At 47.4% G+C, this 27,810-nt stretch overlaps 1 pseudogene; it reads right to left on the reverse strand.

The window, feature by feature from the left end:
• Positions 1-1,493: 1,493 nt before the first annotated feature.
• LOC123147300 (putative disease resistance protein At1g50180) lies at positions 1,494-26,396 on the reverse strand (annotated as a pseudogene).
• Positions 26,397-27,810: the final 1,414 nt, after the last annotated feature.

Genomic DNA, 27,810 nt, shown 5'->3' on the forward strand with positions numbered 1-27,810 from the left:
CAGCAGCACACATGTGCACGTGCACCCACACACGCAACAGCACACACGCGTGCGGACACACAATACCGCATGAGGGGCAAAATCGTCTTTTCATGTGTCATTTAGGCTAAATGGACGGAAGTGTCGTATAGGGAATAAAATTTAGGACTAGTGTCAAATAGGGAAGAAAAACTTTTCCAGTGTCAAATAAGAAACCAGATTTTAAGACAGTGTCAAATAAGGAATTTTCTCTTTTTATTGGTGTTCAAATACATATTCCACAGAATACATGCGGTTGGAAGGATGAGGTGTTCATGTTCCACAGAATACATGCACTAAGAATTAACTGACACTTTTATACACGGATAATTGGCACTCTTCTAGACCCCCACAAATCCATCTCGTACAGGGCCTGGCGACGGCATCGGAGAACAGGGTGGCGATGAGATTGGCATCGGGAGGGGCCATTGGGGATTTGGGGGAGAGAGTCCGTCGATGGAGAAGGAATGACGTGAGGATTCGGAGGAGTGAGAGATGGATTCGAGGGGAGAATTCCAGGGCGCTGGATTTCTCTATTTCTTCACCTGCGCAAAATATAAAAAAAAGTCATAAGAAAAATAATTTAGTTTTCTTTTTACGGGGAAGAAAAAAACTTAGTTACACGCACGGAAGCAGTGAAGTTGATCCTGAAACTAACGAACATTAACTCATCCAATCTACATATAATACTAGTATTGATTTGCTACGGAGCAGCAGCATATAAAGATTAATTGGGATTGTTAGTGAACATGCTACAAGGGTTGAATGAAGGAACGAATATGGCATCTCGATCAACCGCCTTAATCTTTGAAACTAATTAACGTGTGGACAAATAGACATGCATAGATATAGATAGCAAAGAAAATGGAAGGGGAACAAGATCGACCGATGGGCAAATTAATTAAGCTTAAGCTGCGTATACCTACGTATGTACTGTACCTCGCATCCTTTCCGCCGCAGCTCCTTTAGTGTGATGTCATCTTCAGAAATCTGGGGCATAAAGGTCAGTTTTAATTGACCGAGGGACTGAAGGTGCAGCAACCCCACGGGGAGCTTGCTCATCTTTTTGCACCGCCAAAGTGACAGGTGGAAGAGCTTTGGCATTGCCCCGTCCTCCATCCTCCACTCCTCAATGGGAAAATCAAGAAGTTCTAACTCTTGCAGCCGAGGGAACCCTTGGGAAGAGCAGCACATGGTCTGGCCTTTGTACCCACCCAACTCCAACACCACCAGGCGGGGAAATTCCTCCAGGATCGGCATCGGGTCTTGTTTTATGACATCAGCATGTAGAACAAGACGACGTACGCCTTGTGGGAACTCAGCAGGCAGCTTATCGAGCACATCAAATCTGCCAAGACTAATCTCAACCAGGTGAGGCATGTTTGCAAATATGTTGAGCACCTCCCTTGGTATATCGGGGGGCATCAACAAGGAGAAGGTTGTTAGTTGATTCAGCTGGCCCAAGAAAATCATCATGTCATGAAAGCGGAAATCAGTGCCAACAGGATCAAAATCCAACACAAAGCTCTTTAGCTCTTTCGGCTGCAGTCGCAAACTCCTTGCAGGTGGTGGAGGAGAAAAATTATTCCAACTTAAAAGGTAAACATGCCTTAGAGTAGGGATCTCCCAGAGAGAGTTTGGTACTACTGACATCAAAATTGTGCGTCTGAGATCTATAGTCTGCAAGTAAAGGAGTTTGCCAATTGAAGAAGGGAGCGTCACACTTCCACAATATCTCAACCTAAGCAATCTTAGGTGAATGCACCCACCAATTACACTGGAGAAATCTTTTAGTGTTGAATTTTCAATGCAAAGAACTCTTAGGAATCTCAGCTTAGGAAGGGACACTGATGAGAGTTTAAAGCCAAGCAGACTTCGGACATTAGGCGTTGCAGGTAAAATCTGATCACTCAAATTTTGAAAACTAAAACGATAAGACATCAAGTTATCAGATGATGATGATGCACCAGCTTGGCCTGCAATTGTTTTTAGAGTGCATTACATGTCAGAGAAAAGGCTAGCCCCTTACAAGGACATATAGTAAACTCAAAAATGGAATCAATTAATACGAAGAGACCAGGAGACGAAACCTGACCTGCAGTTTTGTCGATGCCATCAAGAAAACCATCTTGTCTTGCCTCTTCTATCCATCCATGTGCCCTACTTCTGTCAACAACTTGTACCAAGCTTCTCTGAGCCAACTCGGTCACATAATTCCGTGCTGTTTCTTCTAGTATATGCTTTGGTGTATGTGGAACAAAGTTTTCTGCTATCCATAATTCAATAAGATCCGACACAGATATTATGTAGTCTTCGGGAAAAGCAGCAAGATAGAGAAAACAAGCTCTTAAATAATGATTTGGCAGGTCCTTGTAACTGCGAGCCAGTATGTCCCGCATCATCTGTCCATTCTTGGTTGATGGCCAATCAAGGAGTATATCAGAACATATCTGTTCATTCAGATTTTTTGATAGATAACCCCCCAAAATTGCAAGTGCAAGTGGCAATCCATCACATTTCTTTGCAAGCTTTCTGTTGGGGAACGTTGCAGAAAATTAAAATTTTTCTTACGGTTTCACCAAGATCCATCTATGAGTTCATCTAAGCAACGAGTCGAGGAAGAGAGTATGCATCTACATACCACTTGTAGATCACGAGCGGAAGCTTGCCAAGGGGATGGTGATGATGGAGTCGTACTCGAACGTGATTCGGATCACCGATGTCCAAGTGCTGAACGGACAGCACCTCCGCGTTCAACACACGTACGGGACGGGAGACGTCTCCTCCTTCTTGATCCAGCAAGGGGGAAGGAGAGGTTGAGGAAGATTGCTCCAACGGCAGCACGACGGCGTGGTGTAGTTGGTGCAGCAGTACTCCGACAGGGCTTCGCCAAGCACGTACGGAGGAGGAGAGGTGTTGGGGAGGGGAGGGGCTGCGCCTTGGCTTGTGGTGTTGCAGCCCTCCCCTCACCCCTCTATTTATAGGGGAAGGGACAAGGGGGGCCGGCCCCTCTAGATGGGATCTAGAGGGGGGGCGGCGGCCACGGTGGGGGGACTTGCCCTCCAAGCAAGGGGGGCGCCCCCCTTAGGGTTTCCCCCCCAACCCTAGGCGCAAGGGCCCAAGGAGGGGGGCGCGCCCAGCCCACCAGGGGCTGGCTGCTATCCCATGCGGCCCCATGTGGCCCCCCGGGAGGGGTGGCCCCTCCCGGTGGACCCCCAGAACCCCTCCGGTGGACCCGGTACAATACCGATAAGCCCCCGAAACTTTCCGGTGTCTGTATAACAACTTCCCTTATATAAAACTTCACCTCCGGACTATTCCGGAACTCCTCGTGACGTCCGGGATCTTATCCGGGACTCCGAACAACATTCGGTAGTCACATACTAGTCTTCCTAACAACCCTAGCGTCACCGAACCTTAAGTGTGTAGACCCTACGGGTTCGGGAGACATGCAGACATGACCGAGACGACTCTCGGGCAATAACCAACAGCGGGGTCTGGATACCCATGTTGGCTCCCACATGCTCCTCGATGATTACATCGGTTGAACCACGATGTCGAGGATTCGATCAAACCCTGTATACAATTCCCTTTGTCAATCGGTACGTTACTTGCCCGAGACTCGATCGTCGGTATCCCAATACCTTGTTCAGTCTCGTTACCGGCAAGTCACTTTACTCGTACCGTAATGCATGATCCCGTGGCCAACACCTTGGTCACCTTGAGCTCATTATGTTGATGCATTACCGAGTGGGCCCAGAGATACCTCTCCGTCATACGGAGTGACAAATCCCAGTCTCGATCCGCATAAAACAATAGATACTTTTGGAGATACCTGTAGTGCACCTTTATAGTCACCCAGTTACGTTGTGATGTTTGATACACCCAAAGCACTCCTACGGTATCCAGGAGTTACACGCTCTCATGGTCGAAGGAAGAGATACTTGACATTGGCAAAGCTCTAGCAAATGAACTACACGATCTTTGTGCTATGCTTAGGATTGGGTCTTGTCCATCACATCATTCTCCTAATGATGTGATCCCGTTATCAACGACATCTAATGTCCATAGCCAGGAAACCATGACTATCTGTTGATCACAACGAGCTAGTCAACTAGAGGCTCACTAGGGACATATTGTGGTCTATGTATTCACACGTGTATTACGATTTTCGGATAATACAGTTATAGCATGAATAAAAGACAATTATCATGAACAATGAAATATAATAATACTTTTATTATTGCCTCTAGGGCATATTTCCAACAGTCTCCCACTTGCACTAGAGTCACCAATCTAGTTACATTGTGATGAATCGAACACCCATAGAGTTCTGGTGTTGATCATGTTTTTCTCGCGAGAGAGGTTTAGTCAACGGATCTGCGACATTCAGATCCGTATGTACTTTGCAAATTTCTATGTCTCCATCTTGAACATTTTCACGGATGGAGTTGAAACGACGCTTGATGTGCCTGGTCTTTTTGTGAAACCTGGGCTCCTTGGCAAGGGCAATAGCTCCAGTGTTGTCACAGAAGAGTTTGATTGGCCCCGACGCATTGGGTATGACTCCTAGGTTGGTGATGAACTCCTTCACCCAAATCGCTTCATGCGCTGCCTCCGAGGCTACCATGTACTCCGCTTCACACGTAGATCCTGCCACGACGCTCTGCTTGCAGCCGCACCAGCTTACTGCTCCACCATTCAACATATACACGTATCCGGTTTGTGACTTAGAGTCATCCGGATCTGAGTCGAAGCTAGCGTCGACGTAACCCTTTACGACGAGCTCTTCGTCTCCTCCATAAACGAGAAACATGTCCTTTGTCCTTTTCAGGTACTTCAGGATATTCTTGACCGCTGTCCAGTGTTCCTTGCCGGGATTACTCTGGTATCTTGCTACCAAACTTATGGCAAGGTTTACATCAGGTCTGGTACACAGCATGGCATACATAATAGATCCTATGGCTGAAGCATAGGGGATGACACTCATCTCTTCTTTATCTTTTGCCGTGGTCGGTGACTGAGCCGAGCTCAATCTCACACCTTGTAACATAGGCAAGAACCCTTTCTTGGACTCATCCATTTTGAACCTTTTCAAAATCTTATCAAGGTATGTGCTTTGTGAAAGACCTATGAGGCGTCTCGATCTATCTCTATAGATCTTGATGCCTAATATATAAGCAGCTTCTCCAAGGTCCTTCATTGAAAAACACTTATTCAAGTAGGCCTTAATGCTGTCCAGAAATTCTATATTATTTCCCATCAAGAGTATGTCATCTACATATAATATGAGAAATGCTACAGAGATCCCACTCACTTTCTTGTAAACGCAGGCTTCTCCATAAGTCTGCATAAACCCAAACGCTTTGATCATCTCATCAAAGCGAATATTCCAACTCCGAGATGCTTGCACCAGCCCATAAATGGATCGCTGGAGCTTGCATACTTTGTTAGCGTTCTTAGGATCGACAAAACCTTCCGGCTGCATCATATACAGTTCTTCCTTAAGATGCCCGTTAAGGAATGCTGTTTTGACGTCCATCTGCCATATCTCATAATCATAGTATGCGGCAATTGCTAACATGATTCGGACGGACTTCAGCTTCGCTACGGGAGAGAATGTCTCGTCGTAGTCAATCCCTTGAACTTGTCGATAACCCTTAGCGACAAGTCGAGCTTTATAGATGGTAACATTTCCATCCGCGTCCGTCTTCTTCTTAAAGATCCATTTGTTTTCTATCGCTCGCCGATCATTGGGCAAGTCTGTCAAAGTCCATACTTTGTTTTCATACATGGATTCTATCTCGGATCTCATGGCTTCAAGCCATTTGTTGGAATCTGGGCCCGCCATCGCTTCTTCATAGTTCGAAGGTTCACCGTTGTCTAACAACATGATTTCCAGGATAGGGTTGCCGTACCACTCTGGTGCGGAACGTGTCCTTGTGGACCTACGAAGTTCAGTAGCAACTTGATCCGAAGTACCTTGATCATCATCATTGTTTTCCTCTTCGATTGGTGTGGGCATCACAGGAACATTTTCCTAAGCTGCACCACTTTCCCGTTCGAGAGGTAGTACTTCATCGAGTTCTACTTTCCTCCCACTTACTTCTTTCGAGAGAAACTCTTTTTCCAGAAAGCATCCGTTCTTGGCAACAAAGATTTTGCCCTCGGATCTTAAGTAGAAGGTATACCCGACAGTTTCCTTAGGGTATCCTATGAAGACGCATTTTTCCGACTTGGGTTCGAGCTTTTCAGGTTGAAGTTTCTTGACATAAGCATCGCATCCCCAAACTTTTAGAAACGACAGCTTAGGTTTCTTCCCAAACCATAATTCATACGGTGTCGTCTCAACGGATTTAGACGGTGCCCTATTTAAAGTGAATGTAGCTATCTCTAGAGCGTATCCCCAAAATGATAGCGGTAAATCGATAAGAGACATCATAGACCGCACCATATCCAATAGAGTGCGATTACGACATTCGGACACACCGTTTCGCTGAGGTGTTCCAGGCGGCGTGAGTTGTGAAACGATTCCACATTTCCTTAAGTGTGTGCCAAATTCGTGACTTAAATATTCTCCTCCACGATCTGATCGTAGGAACTTTATCTTTTGGTCACGTTGATTCTCCACCTCATTCTGAAATTCCTTGAACTTTTCAAAGGTCTCAGACTTGTGTTTCATTAAGTAGACATACCCATATCTACTTAAGTCATCAGTGAGAGTGAGAACATAACGATATCCTCCGCGAGCCTCAACGCTCATTGAACCGCACACATCGGTATGTATGATTTCCAACAAGTTGGTTGCTCGCTCCATTGTTCTGGAGAACGGAGTCTTGGTCATTTTGCCCATGAGGCATGGTTCGCACGTGTCAAATGATTCATAATCAAGAGACTCTAAAAGTCCATCGGCATGGAGCTTCTTCATGCGCTTGACACCAATGTGACCAAGGCGGCAGTGCCACAAGTATGTGGGACTATCGTTATCAACTTTACATCTTTTGGCATCTACACTATGAACATGTCTAATATTACGCTCGAGATTCATTAAGAATAAACCATTGACCATCGGAGCATGACCATAAAACATATCTCTCATATAAATCGAACAACCATTATTCTCAGACTTAAATGAGTAGCCATCTCGTATTAAACGAGATCCAGATACAATGTTCATGCTCAAACTTGGCACTAAATAACAATTATTAAGGTTCAAAACTAATCCCGTAGGTAAATGTAGAGGCAGCGTGCCGACGGCGATCACATCGACTCTGGAACCATTCCCGACGCGCATCATCACCTCGTCCTTCGCCAGTCTCCGTTTATTCTGCAGCTCCTGCTGTGAGTTACAAATATTAGCAACAGCACCGGTATCAAATACCCAGGAGTTACTACGAGTACTGGTAAGGTATACATCAATTACATGTATATCAAATATACCTTTGGTGTTGCCGGCCTTCTTATCCGCTAAGTATTTGGGGCAGTTCCGCTTCCAGTGACCCTTCCCCTTGCAATAAAAGCACTCAGTCTCAGGCTTGGGTCCATTCTTTGACTTCTTCCCGGTAACTGGCTTACCAGGCGCGGCAACCTCCTTGCCGTCCTTCTTGAAGTTCTTCTTACCCTTGCCCTTCTTGAACTTAGTGGTCTTATTGATCATCAACACTTGATGTTCTTTCTTGATTTCAGCCTCTGCTGACTTCAGCATGGAGAACACTTCAGGAATGGTCTTTTCCATCCCCTGCATGTTGTAGTTCATCACAAAGCTCTTGTAGCTTGGTGGGAGCGACTGGAGGATTCTGTCAATGACCGCCTCATCTGGGAGGTTAATGTTCAGCTGGGGTCATACGGTTGTGCAACCCAGACATCTTCAGGATGTGCTCACTGACAGAACTGTTTTCCTCCATCTTACAACTGTAGAATTTGTCGGAGACATCATATCTCTCGACCCGGGCATGAGCTTGGAAAACTAGTTTCAGCTCTTCGAACATCTCATATGCTCCGTGATGCTCAAAATGCTTTTGGAGCCCCGGTTCTAAGCTGTAAAGCATGCCGCACTGAACGAGGGAGTAATCATCAGCACGAGACTGCCAAGCATTCATAATGTCTTGGTTCTCTGGGACGGGAGCGTCACCTAGCGGTCCTTCTAGGACATATTGTTTCCTGGCAGCTATGAGGATGATCCTCAGGATCCGGACCCAGTCCGTATAGTTGCTGCCATCATCTTTCAGCTTGGTTTTCTCTAGGAACGCGTTGAAGTTCATGTTGACATGAGCGTTGGCCATTTGATCTACAAGACATATTTGCAAAGGTTTTAGACTAAGTTCATGATAATTAAGTTCTAATCAAATTATGAACTCCCACCATATTAGACATCCCTCTAGTCATCTAAGTGTTACACGATCCGAGTCGACTAGCCCGTGTCCGATCATCACGTGAGACGGACTAGTCATCCTCGGTGAACATTCTCATGTTGATCGTATCTTCCATACGACTCGTGTTCGACCTTTCGGTCTCCGTGTTCTGAGGCCATGTCTGCACATGCTAGGCTCGTCAAGTTAACCCTAAGTGTTTTCGCTGTGTAAAACTGTCTTACACCCGTTGTATGTGAACGTAAGAATCCATCACACCCGATCATCACGTGGTGCTTAGAAGTGACGAACTGTAGCAACGGTGCACAGTTAGGGGAGAACACTTCTTGAAATTTTTGTAAGGGATCATCTTATTTACTACCGTCGTCCTAAGTAAACAAGATGCATAAACATAATAAACATCACATGCAATTATATAGTTGTGACATGATATGGCCAATATCATATAGCTCCATTGATCTCCATCTTCGGGGCTCCATTGTAACGCCCTCGATGCGGCTATAGCTCCCACGTGTCGAGGCACGACTTAGAGGCATAACCGCATTGAAAGAAATGTCACAAGTCAGGCAATCATTACAACATCCCATGCAATATATAATAAAAGGGGGAGGTAACATAGTTGGCTTACACTCGCCACGTCACATCAGAGTGCATAAATAACATCCATCATACAAATCACTCATGGCCCGACTACGGTGCCAAAATAGAAAAGACCCCCAACATGCGACAAGGCCCTGAATCGATAACCCCAACTAGGCACCACTACTGATCATCGGGAAAGGAAACATAATAACGCTGAGAGTCCTCGTCGAACTCCCACTTGAGCTCGTACTCGTCACCTGGAGCGAAATCACCTGGACCTGCATCTGGAGTTATAGTATCTGTGAGCCACAGGGACTCAGCAATCTCGCACCCTCGCGATCAAAACTATTTAAGCTCATAGGAATGGATAAGGCAAATATATGTGGAGCTGCAGCAAGCGACTAGCATATGTGGTGGCTAACTTATACGCAAAAGAGAGCGAGAAGAGAAGGCGAAGCACGAGCGAGAAACTAAAGGAACATCCTGCGCAAGCATAGCTCCAACACCGTGTCCACTTCCCGGACTCCGCCGAGAAGGGGCCATCACGGTAACACACACGGTTGATTCATTTTAGTTATGTTTAGGCCAAGTAATCTACAACCGGATATTAACAAATTCCCATCTGCCCATAACCGCGGGCACGGCTTTCGAAAATTCAATCCCTGCAGGGGAGTCCCAACTTAGCCCATGACAAGCTCTCACGGTCAACAAAGGAATAGACCTCCTCCCAAGACGTTCCGATCAGACTCGGTATCTCGGTAACTCAAGACACTTCGACAGGTTAAAACAAGACCAGCAACACCGCCCGAATGTGCCGACAAATCCCGATAGGAGCTGCACATATCTCTTTCTCAGGGCACACTCAGATTGTCTTAGGTACGGGTAGGCCAGCCCAGAGTCGCCCCTGGTAGCCACCGGTAGCTGACAGGTGGACCAACACTCAGAGGAGCACTGGCCCGGGGGGGGGGGGGTAAAATAAGATGACCTTTGAGTCTGCAGAACCCAAGGGAAAGAAAAGGCTAGGTGGCAAATGGTAAAACCAAGGTTGGGCATTGCTGGACAAGCTTTAATCAAGGCGAAATATCAAGGGGTTCCCATTATAACCCAACCGCGTAAGGGACGCAACAATCCGGGAACATAACACCGATATGACGGAAACTAGGGCGGCAAGAGTGGAACAAAACACTAGGCGAGAGGCCGAGCCTTCCACCCTTTACCAAGTATATAGATGCATTAAGATAACATAGCAATATAATGATATCCCAACAAGTAAATAAAAGTTCCAACAAGGAACGGCTCCAATCTTCACCTGCAACTAACAACGCTATAAGAAGGGCTGAGCAAAGCGGTAACATAGCCAATCAACGGTTTGCTAGGACAATGGTGGGTTAGAGGTTCAACATGGCGATTGGGAGGCTGACAAGCAAAAGGTAGGCATCGTAGCAGTGGCAAAGCAAAAGAGCGAGCAAACTAGCATAGCAAAGATAGTAGTGATTTCGAGGGTATGATCATCTTGCCTGCACAGTTGTCAGAGTTGGCTGGATCCTCACAAGCAAACTCAACGGGCTCCTCGGTAGTGAACTCGTCTCCCGGCTCTACCCAACAAGACAAACAAGCAACAAGGATACAATCAACCACGTGCAAGACCAAGCAATATGATGAAATGATGATATGCTATGCGGGATGCGATGCGGGATGCAAAATGCAAGATATGACAGGAAATGCATGAACCTGGCCTCAACTTGGAAAACCAAGTGTGCCACTGGATAGAGGGGATGAAATCTCTTGAAAACGATATAAAGATCATTGGAATCGGAGCTACGGTTTGGAAATGGCAAGCGCTTTAAGATATGACACCGGTCTGCGATTTACAGCAAGTAGGCATCTAAATGCAACGAAATGAATATGCTACAACCACCAAACATGAAAACAAAATACATGGCAGTGATGTACACAAGATGGTTAACAAAACACTAGCACTGAGACATAGGCAAATTCATCCATTAAGAGGTTCAAACAAGCATGGAAAAAAATGAATATGCAAAACAGATTTCAGACTTAGTGAAATTAACACTAGCCTGAAATTTCAGATCACGAAGCCCTTTTCGGAGCAGCAAAACAACATGATACAAAACCTGAACATGACAAGTAATAACATGTCATGGAGCTACTCAACAAGCTTAACAAAACACCCAAAGTGACCTGGGGACAAAAGGGTTCACAAAATACTCTACCGAGCTCACGAACATAGCTCGAACACAATCAGTTTTCAGACTTGATGAAAACTGAGGCATGCAGAAATTTAACGCACGAAGGCATGTAAACGAGCTCGATGCACTCACTACGGTGCAAGTCATGGCAAGGAAAGCATATGACCAGCAAGAAGGCACAATGTGCTAGCTACACATGGCAAGAACAAAGGCATAGCATGCATGGAACACTAACGGTAGCATCGGCAAAATCGCAAACAAGTTGACGATCTGCCCAGATTAACAACGAAGCAAAAGTTGAGCTCGATTGAGTCAACCTAGAGCACTCCACATATGTAAACAAAGACATGGATGGGTAGAGCATAACATAAATATCAAAACTCCCTTACTGATCATCCTCAAAAGAAGCACGGATCACTAGGAAACAAGCTGGACATATAGCATCATGAACTAAAATATCCCAGACTTAGTGAAAATCACTAAGTCTCTGAAATCAGCAATCTCAGGTACCTCTCTTCGCAAGCTTGCACAAGACAACACACACATCCTAAAAATGCATGGGTGGCACCTCTGGAAAGAAGGAAAAATGCTTAACAATTCATCCCAAAGGGGCACAGGCATATCATGCACGAATTAAACATGGCAAAAATGACAAAAGTGCATGATGAACTAACGGATCTGTAATTTAACTCACGAAGCCTCCTTCTAACAGCATTTTGGGCATCAAGATGACCCCAAATGCAAATTATGCAATGGAAAGAAATGATGTACATGTCGAAGCGAAGATTTTGATATATCATATGCCCAAAACTGAGGTACGGATGCAAAGATATCATCAGCCAAAGTTTGCTTAAAAATTAAGGGGGAGAGGAAAAAGTCAACCCTCAGTTTTTTTAGATCTCAGATCTAGGGTTCGGGCACTGTTCACGGTGGCACTGTAGCAGCTCGGCGCCGGAGTTCGCGCTCGCCGGAGAAGCACGCCAGAGGAGAGGAGGAGCTCGCTGGAGGTGGGGACGTCGCCGGATCCGGGGCCGGTCGGAGGAGGCGCCGGCGTTGGTGGTGCTTGCGGGCGCGGAAGCCGAGGCGAACGGCAGCCGACTCGGCGGAGTGGAGTGGAGGCGCGGCGGCGCTCACGGTGGCGGGTGGTGTCTCCGGCCACCGGAGCCTGAAGAGACGGCGGCGAGGTGGAACGCGCGGGGCGCGGGGCACTCGGGCTCGCGGGGGCCCCTCCTGGGCCTCCCGGGCCGGCGGCGGGGAAGAGGAGCGGCGCCACGTGGCAGCGCCTGAGTGGCGGAGGCGGGCGGCGGCGGACGCGTCCGGCGCTGGGGCGGACGTGTCCGTCGGCGGCGGAGGATGTTTTTTTTTTTGAACTAGGGTTTCGGGGGAGAAGACGAATCCGAAAAATGGAGGGGCTATTTATAGGCATAAGTAGAGCTAGGAGAGTCCAAATAAGGTGCGGTTTTCGGCCATGCGATCGTGATCGAACGCTCTAGGACATGGAGCAGAGTTTGGTGGGTTTTGGGCCAAATTTGGGGGGTGTTGGGCTGCAACACACACGAGGCCTTTTCGGTCCCTCGGTTAACCGTTGGAGTATCAAACGAAGTCCAAATGATACGAAACTTGACAGGCGGTCTACCGGTAGTAAACCAAGGCCGCATGACAAGTCTCAGTCCAGTCCGGAAATGTTTGAACCCCACACATGAAAGAAAGCTGGAAATGGCCACCGGAGGAGAACGAAGCGCCGGAATGCAAAACGGACAACGGAGAAAATGCTCAAATGCATGAGATGAACATGTATGCAAATGCGATGCACAAGATGACATGATAAGAGATGCACGAAAAAGAAAACAACACACGGAGACAAAGACCCGAACCCGAGAAATAAATATAACTTAGCGCCAGAGACGGCAAGAGTTGGATACAAATATGGAAATTATAACTGGGGCGTTACAACACTCCACCACTACGAAAAGATCTCGTCCCGAGATCTAGGACTGAAAGAACTCCGGGTACTCAGAACGGAGGTGATCCTCGCGTTCCCAGGTAGCTTCACGGTCGGAATGGTGAGACCACTTGACTTTGAGAAATTTAATTGACTTGTTGCGAGTCTTGCGTTCAGTCTCTTCAAGAATAGCAACTGGGTGCTCACGATAGGAGAGATCTTCTTGGAGCTCAATGTCCTCGAAGTTGACGGTGCGGTCAGGAGTCTTGAAGCACTTATGAAGCTGAGAGACATGGAACACGTCATGAACATTTGCAAAGTTTGAAGGAAGCTCAAGTTGATAGGCGAGGTCGCCTCTCTTGCTGACAATCTTGAAAGGTCCCACGTATCTAGGGGCAAGCTTCCCTTTGATACCGAAGCGACGAGTACCTTTCATAGGAGAGACGCGGAGGTAAATGTGATCTCCGATCTCGAAAGCCAGATCACGGTGCTTACTATCATAGTAGCTCTTCTGGCGGGACTGGGCTGCTTTGAGGTTATCACGAATGACTTTGCACATCTCTTCTGCTTCTGTGATTAAGTCATTGCCCAGCAGCTGACGTTCACCGGTTTCAGACCAGTTGAGAGGGGTACGGCACTTCCTGCCATACAGAATTTCAAAAGGGGCCTTGCCCGAACTTGGTTGAAAGCTGTTGTTGTAAGAGAATTCAGCATAAGGAAGACAATCCTCCCACTTCATGCCGAAGGAGATCACACAAGCCCTGAGCATATCTTCAAGAATCTGATTGACACGCTCGACTTGACCGCTCGTTTGAGGATGGAAAGCTGTGCTGAAGCGGATGTTGGTGCCCATGGCTTTCTGAAAAGAATCCCAAAACTTGGAGGTAAAGATGCTGCCACGGTCTGAAGATATCACTTGAGGAATACCGTGCAGAGAGACAATGCGAGAGGTATAGAGTTCCGCCAATTGAGCTGCAGTGATCGACTCTTTGATAGGCAGAAAGTGAGCCACTTTGGTGAGCTTGTCGATGACAACAAATATAGCATCATTGCCACGCTTGGACTTTGGAAACCCAGTCACGAAGTCCATTTCAATGTGGTCAAACTTCCATTCTGGAATGGCAAGAGGTTGGAGGAGACCAGCTGGCCTTTGGTGTTCTGCCTTCACTCTTCTGCAGACATCACATTCATTCACGAATTGAGCGATCTCGCGCTTCATTCGAGTCCACCAATAAGTTTGCTTGAGATCCTGATACATCTTCGTACTCCCAGGGTGGATGGAGAGGAGAGAGTTGTGAGCCTCGTTCATGATCACCTTACGAAGTTCACCTTTGGGCACAACAATTCGATCCTCGAAGAAGAGAGTGTCCTTGTCATCAAGTCGGTAGCACTTGTACTTGGACTGACTCTTTGCAATACCAATCTTCACCTTTTTCACCATAGCATCAAGAAGTTGGGCTTGGCGAATCTGGTCTTCTAAGGTAGGAGAGACTTGAAGGTTGGCGAGGAAACCTTGAGGAACAATTTGCAGATTAAGTTTGCAGAAAGCTTCACAAAGCTCGGGTTGATAAGGCTTAAGAATCAGACTGTTGCAATATGCTTTCCTGCTCAAAGCGTCAGCAATCACATTGGCCTTTCCTGGAGTATACTCAATACTTGGATTGTACTCTTAAATCATTTCGACCCATCGAGTCTGCCTGAGGTTGAGATTAGGCTGGGTGAAGATGTACTTGAGACTCTTGTGATCAGTGAAAATGTCCACTTTTCTTCCCAATAGAAGATGTCTCCAAGTCAACAAAGCGTGCACAACTGCCGCCAACTCGAGATCATGAGTGGGGTAGTTCTTCTCATTAGGTTTCAACTGGCGAGAGGTATAAGCAACAACTTTCTTCTCTTGCATCAGTACAGCACCGAGACCTAGGAGAGAGGCATCACAAAAGACCTCGTACGGCTTGGTTTCATCAGGCGGAGTCAGAACTGGAGCAGTGATCAATTTCTCTTTCAAAGTGTTGAAAGCAATATCACACTCCGGAGACCAAACGTACTTGACGTGCTTCTGAAGAAGATTTGAGAGAGGCTTGGCGATCTTAGAAAAGTTTTCAACGAATCTTCTGCAATAGCTTGCGAGACCGAGAAAACTGCGGAGTTGCTTCACGTTCTGAGGAGGTTCCCAATTCACAATTGCAGACACCTTCTCAGGATTCACGGAAATGCCCTTGGCAGAGATGATATGACCAAGATAAAGAACCTCATCGAGCCAAAATTCACACTTGGAGAACTTGGCGTAGAACTGATGTTCCCTGAGCTTGTCAAGAACCAAACGCAAGTGCTTGGCATGATCTTCCTTGTTCTTCGAGAAAACCAGAATGTCGTCGAGATAGACCAAAACGAATTCATTGGTGTAGGGGCTGAAGATGAAGTTCATCATGCGAGAGAACGTCGGAGGAGCGTTGGCGAGGCCAAAAGACATGACGGTGTATTCATATGAACCAAAGCTTGTTCTGAACGCCGTCTTGGGAATATCTTGCTCACGAATACGAATCTGATGATAACCCATACGGAGATCAAGCTTGGAGAATACTTGAGCACCCTTGAGTTGTTCGAACAGCTCATTGATGTTGGGCAGTGGGTATTTGTTCTTGATGGTCTTCTTGTTTACTGGACGGTAATCAACACAAAGTCGACTCGATCCATCCTTCTTCTTCACAAAAAGAACACCACAACCCCACGGAGAAGTACTAGGCCGAATGAGACCCAATCTTTCTTGCTCATCGAGTTGTTTCTTCAGCTCCTTCAACTCTTCAGGTCCGAGCTTGTAAGGACGTTTGCACACAGGTTCCGTGCCAGGCTCAAGTTCAATAACGAATTCAACTGGCCGGTGCGGAGGCATTCCTGGGAGCTCTTCTGGAAAGACGTCTTGATACTCACAAACGACAGGAATTTGAGAGATGGCATCCAATTCACCCTTCTCATTGAGAGAAAACAACCGGATGGTATTATCCCGAGCGGCAAAGACAATGACATCCTCAGACGAATGAGTCAGTTGAATCTGCCTGGCTGCACAATCAAGCTGAGCTTTATGCTTAGAGAGCCAGTCCATCCCGAGAATAAGATCGATATCCGAGTTGCCAAGAACCGTAGGAGAAGCCAAGAACTTGTAGTCACCCAGAGTGATAGAAACATCCGGAACGATGGAGTTAGCCTGCATGCGCTTACCGGGAGAGACAACTGCTAAAGGACTAGGCAAAATTTGCAAAGGCAACCCATGCTTAGATGAAAATGGTCTCGAGATGAAACAATGCGATGCACCCGTGTCAAAAAGAACATTTGCAGGAATATCATTAACAGGAAGGTTACCCATGATCACATCTGACGAGTCCTCTGCCTGAGCTGCATTCATCAAGTTGACCTTGGCGGACTTGGGGTTATGCTTGACCACAGCTGTACTTGCCGATCTGACAGGAGGAGGAGGAGGAAGACGCCTCTGGTTGGTACACTTGTTGGCATAGTGACCCTTCTGTTGGCACTTGTTGCACGTGACCTCTGAAAGCGGACGGTGATACGGAGCACTCGGTCTTGGAGCTTGAGACGAAGCCTTGTTCTGAAAGCCTGGGTTGGGTGGGTGGGAGAAACCACTGCCACCTTTGCTCTTCTGCTGAAACGGCTGACGGAACGGAGGAGGAGGAAGCCAGTACTTCTGCTGCTTGACCACTTGAGTAGAGGAAGACGGAGTAACATCTCTGGCACGCTTCCTGGAAGCATCACACCTCAACTGAGCAGCCTCTTGCTTCAGTGCCATGTTGTAGAACTCATCGTATCTCAACGGCTCAAAGATGACAAGAGCGAGCTGAATTTCCTCACGAAGACCACCCCTGAACTGATAGATCATGCTCTTCTCATCAGGAACATCCTGCTTGGCAAAACGGGCGAGCTTCTGGAACAACTTGTTGTAGTCATAGACAGACAAAGAGCCTTGCTTCAGATTGCGGAATTCCTGACGCTTACTCTCAACCACACTTTGAGGGATGTGATGAGCACGGAAATCTTGACGAAAATCATTCCAAGTGATAACACGTCCACCTCTGGAATCCTTGTACTGCTAGAACCACTCTGCAGCCTGATCTTTGAGCTGGAAAGAAGCGAACTTGACGAAATCTTCAGGCCTGACGTTGCTGCATTCAAAATGCTTGCCCAGATCCACTAGCCAATCGTCAGCATCGGTAGCCTCAACACAACCGCTGAACGTCTTTGGGCCATTTGCGAGGAACTGGTTCAGTGTAGCAAAATGGTGCTGATTATTGCCTTGATTCCCTTGACTGCCTTGATTCCGCTCTTGGAGGATTTGCATGATCAACTGTGTATTTGCATTAGTAGCTGCCATCACAGCTTGCCATGCTTCCGGAGGAGGCGGAGGTGGAGGCGGATCAGGATTCGGAGTCGTGCGCGTTGGAGGAGCCATCCTGAAGAGGTTGACCACCATTAGCACATTGATAGACAACAATATAGAAGCTGAATCCAACGGAATGAAAATGCAACATAAAGTCTTCACATCCGAACAAAATGAACGAATGCATTTCTCTTGAAGTGGTCACATATCCATAAATTGCGAAGCCACGAAGAATTAAGGTAGAGAAATAAATCAACAAGGTACGGATCAAGAACGAATAATCGGTAAGAAATCCCAATCTCAAACCAATATCCGTGGAAGAAGAACTAGAGCTACTAGAATTCCCACCTATGAAATTCCCGAACCTTTCTGGTTATGCAATCAGGTGTTGGGGATACAGGGGAAGCATAATATCTCACCCAAACTAGCAAATCCTACATCCAGCTGTATCCATCCTTCAACACATAACCAAGAAAACTTCGGAAACCATCTACCTCAACCTTCGAAAAGCATCCGTTATACAAGTTATGGCGATACTCCCGAACTCCCGCCCCAGTACTGGGTGGCGTCGAGGTTATCTCACCAACGAACTGCATAAAAGAGATTTTCGATGTCGGCGAACATATCTCAAGTATACCAGAATTGCAACGATAAAATTGTGACGACAACACCTCGGAGCTCAACTCCCCGGGACACTGCCACAACCCCTAAAGACAGGAGGCACCAAGAACAATGTTCTCGTCACAAAACCATCGGAACAAATCCAAAATACTCGCGTGATCCTAAAATTTTTTTTGTGAAATTTGAGAAGAGAAGGGTCAAAACTCTACGTCAGGATGCCTTACCAGAGCGATGAGGAGGCTGGGAAGTAAAAAGAATTCCTAAGCTCTCCGATATATAATTCCTAAGGACTCAAAACATTTTTCTAGACACAACTCGGCTGCTAAAAACGATCAAGCAATGGGGCTCCTAAGGTCGGGGAAGGCTCTGATTACCAACTTGTAACGCCCTCGATGCGGCTATAGCTCCCACGTGTCGAGGCACGACTTAGAGGCATAACCGCATTGAAAGCAATGTCGCAAGTCAGGCAATCATTACAACATCCCATGTAATATATAATAAAAGGGGGAGATAACATAGTTGGCTTACACTCGCCACGTCACATCAGAGTACATAAATAACATCCATCAAACAAATCACTCATGGCCCGACTACGGTGCCAAAATAGAAAAGAACCCCAACATGCGACAAGGCCCTGAATCGATAACCCCAACTAGGCACCACTACTGATCATCGGGAAAGGAAACATAATAACGCTGAGAGTCCTCGTCGAACTCCCACTTGAGCTCGTACTCGTCACCTGGAGCGAAATCACCTGGACCTGCATCTGGAGTTATAGTATCTGTGAGCCACAGGGACTCAGCAATCTCGCACCCTCGCGATCAAAACTATTTAAGCTCATAGGAATGGATAAGGCAAATATATGTGGAGCTGCAGCAAGCGACTAGCATATGTGGTGGCTAACTTATACGCAAAAGAGAGCGAGAAGAGAAGGCGAAGCACGAGCGAGAAACTAAGGAACATCCTGCGCAAGCATAGCTCCAACACCGTGTCCACTTCCCGGACTCCGCCGAGAAGGGGCCATCACGGTAACACACACGGTTGATTCATTTTAATTATGTTAGGTCAAGTAATCTACAACCGGATATTAACAAATTCCCATCTGCCCATAACCGCGGGCACGGCTTTCGAAAGTTCAATCCCTGCAGGGGAGTCCCAACTTAGCCCATGACAAGCTCTCACGGTCAACGAAGGAATAGACCTCCTCCCAAGACGTTCCGATCAGACTCGGTATCTCGGTAACTCAAGACACTTCGACAGGTTAAAACAAGACCAGCAACACCGCCCGAATGTGCCGACAAATCCCGATAGGAGCTGCACATATCTCTTTCTCAGGGCACACTCAGATTGTCTTAGGTACGGGTAGGCCAACCCAGAGTTGCCCCTGGTAGCCACCGGTAGCTGACAGGTGGACCAACACTCAGAGGAGCACTGGCCCAGGGGGGGGTAAAATAAGATGACCTTTGAGTCTGCAGAACCCAAGGGAAAGAAAAGGCTAGGTGGCAAATGGTAAAACCAAGGTTGGGCATTGCTGGACAAGCTTTAATCAAGGCGAAATATCAAGGGGTTCCCATTATAACCCAACCGCGTAAGGGACGCAACAATCCGGGAACATAACACCGATATGACGGAAACTAGGGCGGCAAGAGTGGAACAAAACACTAGGCGAGAGGCCGAGCCTTCCACCCTTTACCAAGTATATAGATGCATTAAGATAACATAGCAATATAATGATATCCCAACAAGTAAATAAAAGTTCCAACAAGGAACGGCTCCAATCTTCACCTGCAACTAACAACGCTATAAGAAGGGCTGAGCAAAGCGGTAACATAGCCAATCAACGGTTTGCTAGGACAATGGTGGGTTAGAGGTTCAACATGGCAATTGGGAGGCTGACAAGCAAAAGGTAGGCATCGTAGCAGTGGCAAAGCAAAAGAGCGAGCAAACTAGCATAGCAAAGATAGTAGTGATTTCGAGGGTATGATCATCTTGCCTGCACAGTTGTCAGAGTTGGCTGGATCCTCACAAGCAAACTCAACGGGCTCCTCGGTAGTGAACTCGTCTCCCGGCTCTACCCAACAAGACAAACAAGCAACAAGGATACAATCAACCACGTGCAAGACCAAGCAATATGATGAAATGATGATATGCTATGCGGGATGCGATGCGGGATGCAAAATGCAAGATATGACAGGAAATGCATGAACCTGGCCTCAACTTGGAAAACCAAGTGTGCCACTGGATAGAGGGGATGAAATCGCTTGAAAACGATATAAAGATCATTGGAATCGGAGCTACGGTTTGGAAATGGCAAGCGCTTTAAGATATGACACCGGTCTGCGATTTACAGCAAGTAGGCATCTAAATGCAACGAAATGAATATGCTACAACCACCAAACATGAAAACAAAATACATGGCAGTGATGTACACAAGATGGTTAACAAAACACTAGCACTGAGACATAGGCAAATTCATCCATTAAGAGGTTCAAACAAGCATGGAAAAAATGAATATGCAAAACAGATTTCAGACTTAGTGAAATTAACACTAGCCTGAAATTTCAGATCACGAAGCCCTCTTCGGAGCAGCAAAACAACATGATACAAAACCTGAACATGACAAGTAATAACATGGCATGGAGCTACTCAACAAGCTTAACAAAACACCCAAAGTGACCTGGGGCCAAAAGGGTTCACAAAATACTCTACCGAGCTCACGAACATAGCTCGAACACAATCAGTTTTCAGACTTAATGAAAACTGAGGCATGCAGAAATTTAACTCACGAAGGCATGTAAACAAGCTCGATGCACTCACTACGGTGCAAGTCATGGCAAGGAAAGCATATGACCAGCAAGAAGGCACAATGTGCTAGCTACACATGGCAAGAACAAAGGCATAGCATGCATGGAACACTAACGGTAGCATCGGCAAAATCGCAAACAAGTTGACGATCTGCCCAGATTAACAACGAAGCAAAAGTTGAGCTCGATTGAGTCAACCTAGAGCACTCCACATATGTAAACAAAGACATGGATGGGTAGAGCATAACATAAATATCAAAACTCCCTTACTCATCATCCTCAAAAGAGGCACGGATCACTAGGAAACAAGCTGGACATATAGCATCATGAACTAAAATATCCCAGACTTAGTGAAAATCACTAAGTCTCTGAAATCAGCAATCTCAGGTACCTCTCTTCGCAAGCTTGCACAAGACAACACACACATCCTAAAAATGCATGGGTGGCACCTCTGGAAAGAAGGCAAAATGCTTAACAATTCATCCCAAAGGGGCACAGGCATATCATGCACGAATTAAACATGGCAAAAATGACAAAAGTGCATGATGAACTAACGGATCTGTAATTTAACTCACGAAGCCTCCTTCTAACAGCATTTTGGGCATCAAGATGACCCCAAATGCAAATGATGCAATGGAATGAAATGATGTACATGTCGAGGCGAAGATTTTGATATATCATATGCCCAAAACTGAGGTACGGATGCAAAGATATCATCAGTCAAAGTTTGCTTAAAAATTAAGGGGGAGAGGAAAAAGTCAACCCTCAGTTTTTTTAGATCTCAGATCTAGGGTTCGGGCACTGTTCACGGCGGCACTGTAGCAGCTCGGCGCCGGAGTTCGCGCTCGCCGGAGAAGCACGCCAGAGGAGAGGAGGAGCTCGCCGGAGGCGGGGACGTCGCCGGATCCGGGGCCGGTCGGAGGAGGCGCCGGCGTTGGTGGTGCTTGCGGGCGCGGAAGCCGAGGCGAACGGCAGCCGACTCGGCGGAGTGGAGTGGAGGCGCGGCGGCGCTCGCGGTGGCGGGTGGCGTCTCCGGCCACCGGAGCCTGAAGAGACGGCGGCGAGGTGGAACGCGCGGGGCGCGGGGCACTCGGGCTCGCGGGGGCCCCTCCTGGGCCTCCCGGGCCGGCGGCGGGGAAGAGGAGCGGCGCCACGTGGCAGCGCCTGAGTGGCGGAGGCGGGCGGCGGCGGACGTGTCCGTCGGCGGCGGAGGATGTTTTTTTTTTGAACTAGGGTTTCGGGGGAGAAGACGAATCCGAAAAATGGAGGGGCTATTTATAGGCATAAGTAGAGCTAGGAGAGTCCAAATGAGGTGCGGTTTTCGGCCACACGATCGTGATCGAACGCTCTAGGACATGGAGCAGAGTTTGGTGGGTTTTGGGCCAAATTTGGGGGGTGTTGGGCTGCAACACACACGAGGCCTTTTTGGTCCCTCGGTTAACCGTTGGAGTATCAAACGAAGTCCAAATGATACGAAACTTGACAGGCGGTCTACCGGTAGTAAACCAAGGCCGCATGACAAGTCTCAGTCCAGTACGGAAATGTTTGAACCCCACACATGAAAGAAAGCTGGAAATGGCCACCGGAGGAGAACGAAGCGCCGGAATGCAAAACGGACAACGGAGAAAATGCTCAAATGCATGAGATGAACATATATGCAAATGCGATGCACGAGATGACATGATAAGAGATGCACGAAAAAGAAAACAACACACGGAGACAAAGACCCGAACCCGAGAAATAAATATAACTTAGCGCCGGAGACGGCAAGAGTTGGATACAAATATGGAAATTATAACTGGGGCGTTACATCCATGATCATCTTGTCACCGGCATGACACCATGATTTCCATCATCATGATCTCCATCATCGTGTCTTCATGAAGTTGTCACGCCAACGACTACTTCTACTTCTATGGCTAACGCGTTTAGCAATAAAGTAAAGCAAGTTACATGGCGTTCTTCAATGACACGCAGGTCATACAAAAAATAAAGACAACTCCTATGGCTCCTGCCGGTTGTCATACTCATCGACATGCAAGTCGTGAATCCTATTACAAGAACATGATCTCATACATCACAATTCATCATTCATCACAACTTCTGGCCATATCACATCACATGATCAATCGCTGCAAAAACAAGTTAGACGTCCTCTAATTGTTGTTGCATCTTTTACGTGGCTGCAATTGGGTTCTAGCAAGAACGTTTTCTTACCTACGAATAACCACAACGTGATTTTGTCAACTTCTATTTACCCTTCATAAGGGCCCTTTTCATCGAATCCGCTCCAACTAAAGTGGGACAGACAGACACCCGCCAGCCACCTTATGCAACTAGTGCATGTTAGTCGGTGGAACCGGTCTCACGTAAGCGTACGTGTAAGGTTGGTCCGGGACGCTTCATCCCACAATACCGCCGAAGCAAGAAAAGACTAGTAGAGGCAAGTAAGATGACAAGATCCACGCCCACAACAAAATTGTGTTCTACTCGTGCAAAGAGAACTACGCATAGACCTAGCTCATGATGCCACTGTTGGGGAACGTTGCAGAAAATTAAAAAATTTCCTACGGTTTCACCAAGATCCATCTATGAGTTCATCTAAGCAACGAGTCGAGGGAGAGAGTATGCATCTACATATCACTTGTAGATCACGAGCGGAAGCTTGCCAAGGGGATGGTGATGATGGAGTCGTACTCGAACGTGATTCGGATCACCGATGTCCAAGTGCTGAACGGACAGCACCTCCGCGTTCAACACACGTACGGGACGGGAGACGTCTCCTCCTTCTTGATCCAGCAAGGGGGAAGGAGAGGTTGAGGAAGATTGCTCCAACGGCAGCACGACGGCGTGGTGTAGTTGGTGCAGCAGTACTCCGACAGGACTTCGCCAAGCACGTACGGAGGAGGAGAGGTGTTGGGGAGGGGAGGGGCTGCGCCTTGGCTTGTGGTGTTGCAGCCCTCCCCTCACCCCTGTATTTATAGGGGAAGGGACAAGGGGGGCCGGCCCCTCTAGATGGGATCTAGAGGGGGGGCGGCGGCCAGGGTGGGGGGACTTGCCCTCCAAGCAAGGGGGCGCCCCCCTTAGGGTTTCCCCCCCCCCAACCCTAGGCGCAAGGGCCCAAGGAGGGGGGCGCGCCCAGCCCACCAGGGGCTGACTGCTATCCCATGCGGCCCCATGTGGCCCCCCGGGAGGGGTGGCCCCTTCCGGTGGACCCCGGAACCCCTCCGGTGGCCCCGGTACAATACCGATAAGCCCCCGAAACTTTCCGGTGTCTATATAACAACTTCCCTTATATAAAACTTCACCTCCGGACTATTTCGGAACTCCTCGTGACGTCCAGGATCTCATCCGGGACTCCGAACAACATTCGGTAGTCACATACTAGTCTTCCTAACAACCATAGCGTCACTGAACCTTAAGTGTGTAGACCCTATGGGTTCGGGAGATATGCAGACATGACCGAGATGACTCTCGGGCAATAACCAACAGCGGGGTCTGGATACCCATGTTGGCTCCCACATGCTCCTCGATGATTACATCGGTTGAACCATGATGTCGAGGATTCGATCAAACCCTGTATACAATTCCCTTTGTCAATCGGTACGTTACTTGCCCGAGACTCGATCGTCGGTATCCCAATACCTTGTTCAGTCTCGTTACCGGCAAGTCACTTTACTCGTACCGTAATGCATGATCCCGTGGCCAACACCTTGGTCACCTTGAGCTCATTATGATGATGCATTACCGAGTGGGCCCAGAGATACCTCTCCGTCATACGGAGTGACAAATCCCAGTCTCGATCCGCATAAAACAATAGATACTTTCGGAGATACCTGTAGTGCACCTTTATAGTCACCCAATTACGTTGTGACGTTTGATACACCCAAAGCACTCCTACGGTATCCAGGAGTTACACGCTCTCATGGTCGAAGGAAGAGATACTTGACATTGGCAAAGCTCTAGCAAATGAACTACACGATCTTTGTGCTATGCTTAGGATTGGGTCTTGTCCATCACATCATTCTCCTAATGATGTGATCCCGTTATCAATGACATCTAATGTCCATAGCCAAGAAACCATGACTATCTGTTGATCACAACGAGCTAGTCAACTAGAGGCTCACTAGGGACATATTGTGGTCTATGTATTCACACGTGTATTACGATTTCCGGATAATACAGTTATAGCATGAATAAAAGACAATTATCATGAACAATGAAATATAATAATACTTTTATTATTGCCTCTAGGGCATATTTCCAACACTTTCTCCCAAGTTTTTCAAACTCGTCCATATCACATATGACAGACCTTTTGTATGATGGTAAAGCTTTGCAACTAAATAGTTCCCAACTTTTCTCTTCATCTAACTTCTTCAAATGATGAACATAGGTTGGCATTTGAACATGGTTAGCAACATCTTCCTTCCGGGTGGTTAATAATACTCTACTACCATTAGTTGCATCAGGAAAAGCTTTAACCCTTTTATTTATCTGGTCCCATGTGTCGGTTTCCCACACATCATCAAGAACTACCAAGTATCTTTTTTGCAATAGAAAATCATGGATCTCCTTTCCCACCTCATACTCATTCATCTTAGCAATTGACTCATCTGTGCCCCCCGTTATTTGTTTCATAATATCCTTTAGTAAATCAATGCCCTTGAAGTTTTGAGATACAGTGACCCAAGAAGCTGCATCAAAGTGTTGTTTGACACTAGATGAAGTGTATACTTTTCTAGCGAGTGTTGTTTTCCCCGCCCCACCCATGGAAACTATGGAGACAACACTAAGAGTTATGTTCTCTTTTTTGTCAACTAACTTGCCAACTATTTCTTTGTACTCATCCCCAAAACCAACAAGGTCAATATCTTGAAAGTTTTGGTGCATAGCACCATAATCTTGTGGATACTCATCCTCAATATGAACCTTTTCTACACCACTAGTATCCAAATTGATTTTCAAACGGTTTGCGCTATCAAATATCTCACTGATCTTCCTTTTTACACGCTGTATTTCAGCACCAATTGTGTGAAGGGCAATCAGGTCACTTGGCAAGCGAGCATACCTGGAGATGGCACCCATGAAGCCCTTCTTGAGCCTGTTTCTCTTCTCCATGTAGTCGGCCGCTTCAATGGCATTCTCGGCCTCGTATGCCGCATCCCTAATCTGGCTGACCCAGGTAGCCACAAGCTCATCTCCTGATCTCCTTTTGGCGTCGGCGGATTTAAGGTAGCTCTTGAGCCGCTTCAGCTCATCCTTCAAGAATCCCACTTCAAGGTTGACGCCGCATAGGAATGTCGTCTCTTGGACCGCAAGGGTGCTCACGTTACCAAGCACGGAGCCAATTGCCGACTCGGCCATTAGTTACTCCGGGCTCTCACTCTCAGAGATGGAATGCTTGACGAGGGATGAGTGGGTGGAAGAAATTAAGCAGGTGTGGCTGACCAGGAATGTGTTTTATGGCGTCTGGTATTGTATTTCTTGTTGCTTTGAGCTTGGTTGTATATATAGCAGAGCAGATTTAGCTCAGCTCATGTATACGTGATGATGGAAATGAAGGAAGGAATATGGTGTGCTTCCGGGGAGGGCTAGAGGTTCTTTACCTTTGCTGTGACATGAAGGCAAGGTATTAAGATGCATGCAAAGCAAATAAGCTCCTCCACACCATTGCTTGAGTTGCAGTTTTAGCATCATTCGATCCCATCTGCATGCAGCAGCCTTTCCCAAAAGACGGTGTCATCTGTTGGGAGCCATGGCCTTCTCGTGCTGGGCCTCGTGGTACCGTGAGAGCGACGCAGATTGGGCCTCGAGCACACACGAAAGCCCACAAATAATAGGCGCCCCTCCCTTCTCCTCTCTTCTTTTCCCATGGAGCCGCCGTCCACCAGCGGCGGCCGCAGAGAGTCTTGCTGGCTCGCGACCCTCCTATTAATTTCTCTCCCTCCGCTTGCTTTCGCGTTCCTTGATTCTTGACGCAAGGGTCGATGGTGTGCAGAATTTGCTCGTCAGCCTGAAGATGCCGGCCGTGAAGCGGCCGGCCACCCGCACCCTGCCGACGCGTTCAACCGGCGCACACTGTGAGCATTCGCTAGCACCTGAACTACTTCCTGCCGCATTTTCTGCCAGGTGTGCTGAATCATTAGCTATAATGTGCTGGTAGAATGATTAGAATTAGTGAATTAGTGTGAGGCCAGTGCTGATTTTGGGGGTACAAACCAACTAATCTGCAGCTGTCCTGCTGCTGCTTAATTGCTCAATGCAAAGTACCCAACTAAGCTACGTAGTAATATCTGGTAGTGAAGCCACTAGTCTCTAGTACGGGTTGTTGCTTTGGTGCTCCCTCCTAACTCAATTTTCCACGGGTATCCTTGTCCCTCGCGAGTTTATTTTTTTTCTCTGGTCCGCCGTAGCCCAGATCTGTCTAACCCGTATAATCCATGCAGTATATGTACAATATCCTTCCCCCCCCCCCCCCCCCCCCCCCCCACCCACCACAAAAAAAACATCGCACGATCCCACGACCACGTACGACTGGCCGAATCCAGCTCCATAATTCACGCTGTACCCTAGTTGAGGTTCTTTATGAATATCGGCGGCGACCATCTTGTCACTGGCGATCTCGTCGGCCACCGTGCGCGGCACTGTCCTGAACCTCCAGCGCTCGCAGGTACCGCATCCCGCGTCCCCCCATTTGTCTCGCTCGCAGCAACATCGAACGAACTGCCGTCGTTTTCGTGCTAGCTAGTGGTTAACCTAGCAGGGCGGGTAACCTAGCTACTCAGCGGCGCAGGCGATCGTGGATCTTGTTCCGAAGTGGTGCTCCTCGTGATCTGGGTTTCTTCTGTCTAGGGTTAACGTAGTGTCGGTTGCA

The sequence above is a fragment of the Triticum aestivum genome, chromosome 7A (genome assembly GCF_018294505.1).
Source record: "Triticum aestivum cultivar Chinese Spring chromosome 7A, IWGSC CS RefSeq v2.1, whole genome shotgun sequence".
Taxonomy (NCBI): Eukaryota; Viridiplantae; Streptophyta; class Magnoliopsida; order Poales; family Poaceae; genus Triticum; species Triticum aestivum.